Genomic DNA, 11888 nt, shown 5'->3' on the forward strand with positions numbered 1-11888 from the left:
GACCTTCTAGTTAGCCTACTACCCTTCAGTGAACTGTGGTCTTCATCAAGGTGCTCATACTTTGTAAGGAAAAAAATGCCCTACTCTGCCTCTGATTGGCTATTACTCGTTACCTTTGTTGGTTAGATTGGTTAGGTTTAGGCATGAGGAGTGAGATGATTGGGTTAGGTTAACAATATCAGGGTCAGAGCCAATCACAGGTAGTGTAGGGTGGGTAATGCCCACTGGTACACTTTGGCCCAATCCCAAACCAGTACCTACCCACTACCACTTCACCACCAAGTGTCACTCCAAATCAAGTTACACTCACAGCTGTGTAGGGCACGTCTAATTGTCTTTGATTTATTGATTGGGACAATGAGCAGTTTTTAAACATTAAAGATGCACTGCACTGGAGTTAACTCGAGGCTAATTTGCATCTGATGTCCCCCACAATCAAAACATACAACAGCACAGCAACAAACAGTACAAAGCAAAAAACACACAGAGCACACCATACATAATATAAAATACAAAGCTACACACAACAGCACATCACATACACCCACAATGTCAATTAGAAATTAATAATGTAAACTTGTCAAATTAAAAGCAAGACTACCTGTGCTAATGAGAAGATCATAGATGGAGTTTAGACTCAGTGGTCACACAGCTGATTGGTCTTTAGTAGATTTATTTGGCCTTGAATGTATTGATTGAAGGGGGAGAGTATAAATGGATAGCCAAATTATGGGACGCCCCTGCCACTCTACCAGAACCAAACTTTCTATCACTTTACAGCTGTTAGTGGCTCCGACTGGCTTCCTATCACCGTTTCTGTTGTAGCTTCTAGGAACACTGGTTTTGTTTTCTGTTTGAACACTTTATCCTTGTATGAGACACGGAGACAGCTGTTGTTAACATGGACCAACAAACCACCACCGGCTCCTGAATTCTGATGGGCAGCGTCAAGTAATAATGTCAGACAAAGGACATAATTAGCTAGAAAAGCTCTTCAGTGAAGCTTAAGTTTTTAAACTTCACATTAGAGTTGTTTAAATGTCCAGTTTATCTGCTGCTTCTGCTTTACATTACAGTAATGTTAATGTAGCTGATAGTTTGGATGACTTGACTGCAGATGCATTCCCACAGTGTGTCGTTTGTCAATTCAGTTTGACAATTACTTTAATTAACAACATACAAGTTAAATTTCTGCTTCTGACAGATTTTCTCAAAGGAAAGGCTTTTACATTTACAGAGTGAGTGAAGGACTCAGGAGAGAAGAGACAGAAGTGAGGAAGAATCGCAGGATGTAACGTTAATGGTGTCGAAAGAAAAATGAGGAAGAAAGTAAAGAACTGATTCAAGAAGGAAGAAGGTGCAACTGATTAAAGATTTAAAGAAAGAGTTTAAGGAGGAAAGAGAAACACATAGAGGCAGCCCAGGTGTCAGAGACATGAGTAAATACAAAGCAGGAGGCAGAAAAAACTGGTAAGGTCTGTAAGATTAAAACCTGCTATGAAAGGACTTACAAATCTTTTAATACAGGTACTAACACTACACAATAACTCTATTAACATGATGTTTTCTGAAGATGTTAAAAGGTTGTTGACCTCAGTAACTGTTGTAAACACAGCAGTAAAACTGACAGATAGTTTCAGTCATTAGAAAACACAAAATGCTGATTAATCTGACTGATTCATCTTTAAGTCAAACTGTTGTCTTAAATTGTTTTTAAGTTTGTTTTTAATTCTTCATAAATCACTTTTGTTATTTCGTTATATTATAAATCTATATTAAGGACCATATAGATGGTGTGAGAATTGAGATTTGTTTTTAAGATAGAGACTGATTGGTCCATTTATCATCCATAAGGTCTATGTTTATTTACAATTTACAATTTCATTTAGCAGACACTTTTATCCAAAGCAATGTACATCTGAGAGCTGATACAACATAAGCAGGGATCTAGTCAGGAGAGAACAACGTGAGTAATTGTCATAAAGCTAAGTTTGAGTCCGATAGGACGTAGATGCCTGGAGTGCATAGAAGCAGATTTTTGTTGTTGCTGGAGGGTGTAAATGGATAGCCAAATTATGAGACGCCCTTGCCACTCTACCGGAACCAAACTTCCTGTCACTTTACAGCTCTTAGTGGCTCAGACTGGCTTCCTATCACCGTTTCTGTTGTAGACTCTAAGAATGCTTGTTTCATTTTCTGTTTGAACACTTTATATTTAAGCTGATCTTCAAGTTCAAGGTACAATAGTTTCAAGTCGCACCATCCGTCACTATCTGAATGAAAATGGGCTCCATGGTAGAAGACTCAGAAAGACCCCGCTTCTAAGAGGCAGACGCAAAAAAAAGCCAGGCTGGACTTTGCCAAAAATGCACATTGACAAGTCAAGGTCCTTCTGGGAGAATGTGCTTTGGACAGATGAAACACAATTAGAGCTTTTTGGTAAACCGCATCAACCCTATGTTTACAGAAGGGTCTTCCAGCAGGATAATGACCCCAAACATACATCAAAAAGCACCCAAGAGTGGATGAGAAGACAACGTTGGACTGTTCTGAAGTGGCCTGCTATGAGACGGCACCCATCAAACCTGAGAGAACTGCTCCAGTTCTCACCAGAAGGAGAGTGACCCAAACTACCAGTGAAGAAGTATAGAGACTTAATTCAGAGTTACAGAAAGTGCTTCACTGCAGTTATTGCCTCAAAAGGCTGTGCTACAAATATTAAGTTAAGGGTACCAGTATTTTTCGCCAGGCCATTTTCATTTGTTTTATTATTGTAAATAATATGTTGTAAATCAAAAGCAAAGTTTCAGTCATATTCAATGTGAAATAAAGAATGATGGATAGCATATACTTCTGTCAAATTGATACAGAGATTTTTTTTTTTTAAAGGTGGAAGGGTACCAATATTTTCAGCCACATCTATATATAATATTTTAAGTTTACTACAAGACTGTTTTATATTTAGTTGAAGGTGTAGCTGCATCTGGCAAACAATAAGCAATACAGTAGATGGGCTCAAATACTCAAATTGTACAAATATTTACAAGCATTCGAGTTCTGATTCCTCCAGCAGTTTATTTCCAAATTACTAAACATAAAAAACATTTTGTGTTAAGTCTAAAAAATGGATTCCAGGGTTTTAATAAAGATCAGTGGGATGTTGTTGATAGTTGGAGTAAATTGGTTGACAATTAACAACTGGTCAGAAATAATTGGACTCTATGCAGCTCAAACTGATGGATTTCAAAATGGTTTTGATCTGTAATCCTGAAAAAAACTCCTTAATTTGTTTTACATATAATGGAGCATTACATTATTTGAGTGCATTTCTATTTGTGTGTGCAGGATGAAAAGAAGAGTGTGAAGAAAAAGCAGACAATAAAGAAGTCATCAAAGCACCACTGGCTCCCCCTGCAGTAAGTCTAAGCATAGTGCCACCCCAAGCGCTCATTCAATAATTCCTGTCATAATCACGACCAGACATATCACCAAACAAACTTATGGTGTGAATTTTAATAATCTCTATGCGCACATAAACCACCATCTACTAATCAAACCCTTAAGAGAACTTTGCCAGTGACCCTGAATATGGCACTTTTGAATATTAGATCGGGATATTTATTATTAATCACCTGATTTTAGATAATAATATTGATTGCATGTTTAATACGGATGGACCAGCTGCTCTTATTGAAACCTCACCACCAAACTACAATTTTTCATACTCCTCCAGGAAAGGTTAAAAAAGATGGGAGTAGAGCAACCATCCTCTCTGCGTCGCTTGGTTTTAAAGATATTACATTTGATAAATACACATTTTTTGAATATCACTCCATTATTTTTAACAGCCGTCCTGTACTGTGTATCATAGTTCACAGGCCACCCAAACGATACTCTGCCTTTGTTTTCGATTTTTCAGAAGTGCTCTCAATAATCCACACCAATTATGAATTGTTATTTTACGTCATTTTAACTTCCATGTGGACAATCAATCAGACTCTTTTACCTTGGAACCTTTTAAATTTGCTGAATTGTGTGACTTTTATCCAACATGTTACTCAGCCTACTCATAAGAGAGGCCACACTTTAGACCTTGTGATAACACACGGCCTACCTGCCAATATGTCTTCAGTTGTGGATGTAGGCATCTCTGATCATTTCTGTCTTTTTTACTGTCAGTGGTTTTCTACAACAGTATATTCCAGAATGAACTGTCTTACTGCTGAAGTGGCTGATTGATTGATTGATTGAAATTATTTATTAACAATATAAAGGATATACAGCATATGTAAATAAATGAATCATGTATGCACAGCCAGGAGGCATCATATCTTAAACACAATAAAGCTCAAGAGCTTATTTCCATTGTGGTCCTTTGAGTGTAGCTGTGTGTTTGACTGTTAATGTTTAAGTGAGTATATGAGCACAATTAGTATAAGTTAATGCATGTGAGTGTGCACGTGTGTTCATGTGTGTATGTTTGTGGGAGGTGGAGGGGCGGTAGAGAGAAGGCAGCAGTACAATATGTATTCAGTACAGTGTATCCTACCAATTCAATAATTAATTAAAATGATTGAATTATTGAAACAGATGAAATAGTTATATGTAGGACCAGCTGCTACTCAGCCAGCTCTTTAGGGAGGACTTCAAGTTTCCAATAGAACTAATTGACTTAAGTCTTGCAGGTAACACATTCCACATAACTGCTACTTTATATAAAAACAAGTCCTTTCCCACACAGATTTTAAATCTGCATGGCACAAAATCAGTGGAGCTCCCTCTAGTGGGATAACTGTGGACATCGCTGACCTGAGAAAAATAATTACTGAGATATTGTGGTACCACATGATTGACAATCCTGTGAACAATACATATTTTGATATATGATCTCTCCTCTACTCTGAGCCACTTGAGGCTAATAAAATGATCAGGGAGAAGATATGTGTTCTCTTTTTCAGTATACTTTATTGGAAACAGGCTCTGGTAGTAAAAATGTGTTATCAAACAATATTGCCATAAAATTACTCATAAATTATTCAATCTGAATGTTCTTGTTTTATTTTCCAAGAAGAAGAAGAAAATTTACTCTCATTCAGTAAGTTATCAGCAGAAACTTTTTCATGTGATCAATTAGACTGACCTTGTCAATATTCCCACAAATATGAGATGCAGTTAAATATAAAGTTGCTGTAAGCTGTTAGCTGTGCTGTGTTTATGCAGGTCAAGTTGAGTCAAACAGTTTTAAGTTCAGGTGTTGTAAAGCATTCATAAATGTGCTGTAAATCTTGTGTTTCTCAGGACTAAAAGAGCCGTCATCTGCTGACTCTGAGAGAGAAGAGGTAGAAAGCAGAAATCAGTCAATAGAACGTCCTTCCCATATATAGACTTGATCATTAATCCATCATCTGCTTTCTCCCTCTTCGTTTCTTTTTTACTTCTTTGTTCCTATTTTACTTCTTTGTTCTTCTTTTATTTAAGAAGTTAGTTTTTAGGAGTGGGAGTAGCTCAAGACTTCCCTCTTTCCATGGTTTAGTTTTGACTTAACTCTCTCGTAGACTGAAGCCAAGAAGAAGAAGAGAAGTAGCAAGGAAAAGGAGAAAATCACAGTATGCATTTTACTTAAATGACGGTCCAACTTACTGTGCATAAATAAAATTTCAGTTCGTTCATTTCAATTCAAAATGTATTTCTATAGAGGTGATTAGTCTAATATAAAAAACCTCATATGTACAGCTACACCTTCTAACAAACCAGTACTGTGAATTCATCTGTAGAATTACTGTTGAAGTGAAAAAACACCTTATTTGGAAAAGCTTGCAGTGCTTAACATGAATGTTTTATGTACACAGGACAAATCCAAGAAGAAGAGGAAAAAGAAGGCAGCATCTCAGTCAGACTCAGAGCTCGACTAACAACCGTTGCTTTACGGTTCTCTCATGACAGTTCACAAGTAGTGTTATTTTTGCCTTTGACTACCAAAAACTTCTCCCATCCAGCTTTGGTCATCACACTTGAACAAGGAGACCTACAGACTTGTAATGCTGGGGTTCTGTGATTTGAAATGAAAACGAGGGAAGCACCCATTCCTCTTAAATGGCAGAGATCCTCTCTCTGCTTCATACCTGACATCTTGCATTTCTAGTTGCTGGATGAGGCTGTTATGCTAGTGCCTGTGTGATGCATGTAGACCAGATGACCTGATGTCTCGCCAGCCTCATATTGAAGTTGGACTTGTGATAAGAAATGTGAGCTATACAGTCAACATTTATACAAGGGATAATTGTTCAGTCCGATGAATTGTTACACAGCGGTGTAAATGTATAATCAATGGGAATTCATTAATAAAGTATTGTTTTAGCCTTTATTGTGTTAACTTGGGTACAAACTTTTACTGTGTGCTGTTTTTTTTTCCATTATTTTGGGGATGTATATATAGAAATCAAACAAAGCAGATATCCATATGACCCAATTACCACTGGATAATGGTCAGGTTTCTTTTTTACTTTTGCAGACACCTATGGCGGCTCTAACGGGGATTAATGGCAGCGCCCTTGAGGCTGGAGTCATTCGCTGTGATTTGCACTAGCTATTAAGCTAACCCCATATGCCACTTGAGCTATTGCAATTAGTTTCAATAGTTTCACAATGTACAATCTATCATTAAACTGCTGTATATCACACTAAAGGTGTAACTGGGCCAAACAATAATAACATGAGATTATTTTATAGCCTCATTCAGTAGTTTAGGGTTACAGACTCAGTTGCCTTGTGCAGTTGACCTCAACCAGTTCATAACCAACCAACCTACCAGAATATCACGTGTTTCCTTGTAGCTCTTATGACTGAAGTGTTTTTGACTTAGGAGGGAACTTATAATCATGATGATACTTTAATGTCTAGTGTAAAAACAGATACATTTTAAACTATGCTAATCAGAAGTTCAGTTCTTAAATGTGCTTTAGTTGGTTTTATGGTTTTAAAAATCATATTAGCATAACATTTGAAACTTTCGCCCTACTAATGTCTTTCTAAATAGATGTATTAAGGGCCTTACATGAACACACAGTCTTCTGCTAAAGAACAACTTTGATTATTTCACAATAGAGATTTCTGCATTTCGGTTCCTGTCCTTGATTTTTCACTGGTTTGAAATCACGTACTTGTGTGCACCAATCAGGATTTAGCAACATCTGAAGTCAAATGTGCTAAGAGTTGGTGGGTTGTTTGCACTGTCAATCAAATCTGATAAAACCAGATCCACACAGCCCTAATTAAAGATTATTAGCTGTGTTTCTGAGTGTTAAACTGGCAATAATCAATATTTTTCTGTTATCAATGAATCAAAAATGTATGTGTAGGTGAAAGGCTTCACTTGTGAGAATTATGTGTCACCCTGCTCTGCTCCACTCCGCTCTATGAAGCACTTCAACTCAATTTTATGGAATTAAAACAGCCAAAACTTTGGATTCATTCTCACCAATCTTGTTTCCGGTCGCATCAGACAGCTGTTTGCAGTGAAAAAGGTTTAAAAACCCACTGTACACTTATTGTGCAATGATTTGGTAATGGTTTATTTCAACCAATTACTCTTTTTGATATTTTGATCATCTCCCTCTTGCCTCCCAGAAATAGAGGAGGAGCAACCTCCTCTGTCTCTATGGACGAGCCTCCTCTGGTACACTACCTGTCCAGCAGCAGACAGATAAAGTTAGAGACTAGCTAGTGAAGCATTTATCAGCTAAATATTTCCTTCAGGAGATGGTGTAGTGCAAGACAGAGCTAATATGTGCCATGTGGCCAAAAAAAAACCCAAAACAGTTATTTCAGGTTTAACTTTGATTGTTGCTTTATTGGTCATGAATATTTAATGTTATATAGAAATACATAGCATTAGAAACTGGGTTTTGAGGGGCTGAAAAAGGCATAGAAGACTAGTTAACTAATATATAAATACATATATATTAATAATTACATATTTAGATAATAACCAGAGGGTAATGATCAGGTTGTTTTTACCTTTTCTGCCGACACCTATGGCGGCTCTAACAAAGGATGGCGCCCTTGAGGCTGGAGTCATTCGCTGTGATTTGCACTAGCTATTAAGCTAACCCCATATGCCACTTGAGCTATTGAAATTAGTTTCAATAGTTTCACAATGTACAATCTATCATTAAACTGCTGTATATCACACTAAAGGTATAACTGGGCCAAACAATAATAACATGAGATTATTTTATAGCCTCATTCAGTAGTTGAGGATTACAGACCCAGTTTCCTTGTGCAGTTGACCTCAACCAGTTCATAACCAACCAACCTACCAGAATATCACGTGTTTCCTTGTAGCTGTTATGACTGAAGTGTTTTTGACTTAAGAGGGAATCTTGATGATACTGTAATGTCAAGTGTAAAACACAGAAACTATGCTAAACAGAAGTTCAGTTCTTAAATGTGCTTTAGTTGGTTTTATGGTTTTAAAAGTCATATTAGCATAACATTTGAAACTTTCGCCCTACTAATGTCTTTCTAAATAGACGTATTAAGGGCCTTAAATGAGCACACAGTCTTCTGCTAAAGAACAATTTTGATTATTTCACAATAGAGATTTCTGCATTTCGGTTCCTGTCCTTGATTTTTCACTGGTTTGAAATCACGTACTTGTGTGCACCAATCAGGATTTAGCAACATCTGAAGTCAAATGTGCTAAGAGTTGGTGGGTTGTTTGCACTGTCAATCAAATCTGATAAAACCAGATCCACACAGCCCTAATTAAAGATTATTAGCTGTGTTTCTGAGTGTTAAACTGGCAATAATCAATATTTTTCTGTTATCAATGAATCAAAAATGTATGTGTAGGTGAAAGGCTTCACTTGTGAGAATTATGTGTCACCCTGCTCTGCTCCACTCCGCTCTATGAAGCACTTCAACTCAATTTTATGGAATTAAAACAGCCAAAACTTTGGATTCATTCTCACCAATCTTGTTTCCGGTCGCATCAGACAGCTGTTTGCAGTGAAAAAGGTTTAAAAACCCACTGTACACTTATTGTGCAATGATTTGGTAATGGTTTATTTCAACCAATTACTCTTTTTGATATTTTGATCATCTCCCTCTTGCCTCCCAGAAATAGAGGAGGAGCAACCTCCTCTGTCTCTATGGACGAGCCTCCTCTGGTACACTACCTGTCCAGCAGCAGACAGCAGACAGATAAAGTTAGAGACTAGCTAGTGAAGCACTTATCAGCTAAATATTTCCTTCAGGAGATGGTGTAGTGCAAGACAGAGCTAATATGCGCCATGTAGCCAAAAAACAAACAAACAAACAAACAAAAAAAAAAACAGTTACCGCAGGTTTAACTTTGATTGCTGCTTAATTGGTCATGAATATTTAATGTTATATAGAAATACATTGCATTGGAAACCAGATTTTAGGGGCTTAAAAAGGCATAGAAGACTAGTTAACTAATATATAAATACATATATATTAATAATTACATATTTAGATAATAACCAGAGGGTAATGATCAGGTTGTTTTTACCTTTTCTGCCGACACCTATGGCAGCTCTAACAAAGGATGGCGCCCTTGAGGCTGGAGTCATTCGCTGTGATTTGCAATAGCTATTAAGCTAACCCCATATGCCACTTGAGCTATTGCAATTAGTTTCAATAGTTTCACAATGTACAATCTATCATTAAACTGCTGTATATCACACTAAAGGTGTAACTGGGCCAAACAATAATAACATGAGATTATTTTATAGCCTCATTCAGTAGTTTAGGGTTACAGACTCAGTTGCCTTGTGCAGTTGACCTCAACCAGTTCATAACCAACCAACCTACCAGAATATCACGTGTTTCCTTGTAGCTGTTATGACTGAAGTGTTTTTGACTTAAGAGGGAATCTTGATGATACTGTAATGTCAAGTGTAAAACACAGAAACTATGCTAAACAGAAGTTCAGTTCTTAAATGTGCTTTAGTTGGTTTTATGGTTTTAAAAGTCATATTAGCATAACATTTGAAGCTTTCGCCCTACTAATGTCTTTCTAAATAGACGTATTAAGGGCCTTACATGAGCACACAGTCTTCTGCTAAAGAACAACTTTGATTATTTCACAATAGAGGTTTCTGCATTTCGGTTCCTGTCCTTGATTTTTCACTGGTTTGAAATCACGTACTTGTGTGCACCAATCAGGATTTAGCAACATCTGAAGTCAAATGTGCTAAGAGTTGGTGGGTTGTTTGCACTGTCAATCAAATCTGATAAAACCAGATCCACACAGCCCTAATTAAAGATTATTAGCTGTGTTTCTGAGTGTTAAACTGGCAATAATCAATATTTTTCTATTATCAATGAATCAAAAATGTATGTGTAGGTGAAAGGCTTCACTTGTGATAATTATGTGTCATCCTGCTCTGCTCCACTCCGCTCTATGAAGCACTTCAACTCAATTTTATGGAATTAAAACAGCCAAAACTTTGGATTCATTCTCACCACTCCTGTTTCCGGTCACATCAGACAGTTGTTTGCAGTGAAAAAGGTTTAAAAACCCACTGTACACTTATTGTGTAATGATTTGGTAATGGTTTATTTCAACCAATTACTCTTTTTGATATTTTGATCATCTCCCTCTTGCCTCCCAGAAATAGAGGAGGAGAAACCTCCTCTGTCTCTATGGACGAGCCTCCTCTGGTACACTACCTGTCCAGCAGCAGACAGATAAAGTTAGAGACTAGCTAGTGAAGCACTTATCAGCTAAATATTTCCTTCAGGAGATGGTGTAGTGCAAGACAGAGCTAATATGTGCCATGTAGCCAAAAAACAAACAAACCAAAAAAAAAAAAAAACAGTTACCGCAGGTTTAACTTTGATTGCTGCTTAATTGGTCATGAATATTTAATGTTATAGAGAAATACATAGCATTAGAAATCAGATTTTAGGGGCTTAAAAAGGCATAGAAGACTAGTTAACTAATATATAAATACATATATATTAATAATTACATATTTAGATAATAACCAGAGGGTAAATGGTTTTTACCTTTTCTGCCGACACCTATGGCAACTCTAACAGAGGTTGGCACCCTTGAGGCTGGAGTCATTCGCTGTGATTTGCACTAGCTATTAAGCTAACCCCATATGCCACTTGAGCTATTGCAATTAGTTTCAATAGTTTCACAATGTACAATCTATCATTAAACTGCTGTATATCACACTAAAGGTGTAACTGGGCCAAACAATAATAACATGAGATTATTTTATAGCCTCATTCAGTAGTTGAGGATTACAGACTCAGTTGCCTTGTGCAGTTGACCTCAACCAGTTCATAACCAACCAACCTACCAGAATATCACGTGTTTCCTTGTAGCTGTTATGACCGAAGTGTTTTTGACTTAAGAGGGAATCTTGATGATACTGTAATGTCAAGTGTAAAACACAGAAACTATGCTAAACAGAAGTTCAGTTCTTAAATGTGCTTTAGTTGGTTTTATGGTTTTAAAAGTCATATTAGCATAACATTTGAAGCTTTCGCCCTACTAATGTCTTTCTAAATAGACGTATTAAGGGCCTTACATGAGCACACAGTCTTCTGCTAAAGAACAACTTTGATTATTTCACAATAGAGGTTTCTGCATTTCGGTTCCTGTCCTTGATTTTTCACTGGTTTGAAATCACGTACTTGTGTGCACCAATCAGGATTTAGCAACATCTGAAGTCAAATGTGCTAAGAGTTGGTGGGTTGTTTGCACTGTCAATCAAATCTGATAAAACCAGATCCACACAGCCCTAATTAAAGATTATTAGCTGTGTTTCTGAGTGTTAAACTGGCAATAATCAATATTTTTCTATTATCAATGAATCAAAAATGTATGTGTAGGTGAAAGGCTTCAC

At 36.9% G+C, this 11888-nt stretch overlaps 1 long non-coding RNA gene across 1 annotated transcript; it reads left to right on the plus strand.

The window, feature by feature from the left end:
- The first annotated feature begins 2781 nt into the window (after nucleotides 1-2781).
- On the plus strand, nucleotides 2782-6364 carry LOC122969779. Its single transcript, XR_006399083.1, has 2 exons — nucleotides 2782-3416; nucleotides 5850-6364. It is a non-coding gene; the product is annotated as an uncharacterized LOC122969779 (long non-coding RNA).
- The last annotated feature ends 5524 nt before the right edge of the window (nucleotides 6365-11888 follow it).

This window comes from Thunnus albacares, chromosome 19 (assembly GCF_914725855.1).
Source record: "Thunnus albacares chromosome 19, fThuAlb1.1, whole genome shotgun sequence".
Taxonomy (NCBI): domain Eukaryota; kingdom Metazoa; phylum Chordata; class Actinopteri; order Scombriformes; family Scombridae; genus Thunnus; species Thunnus albacares.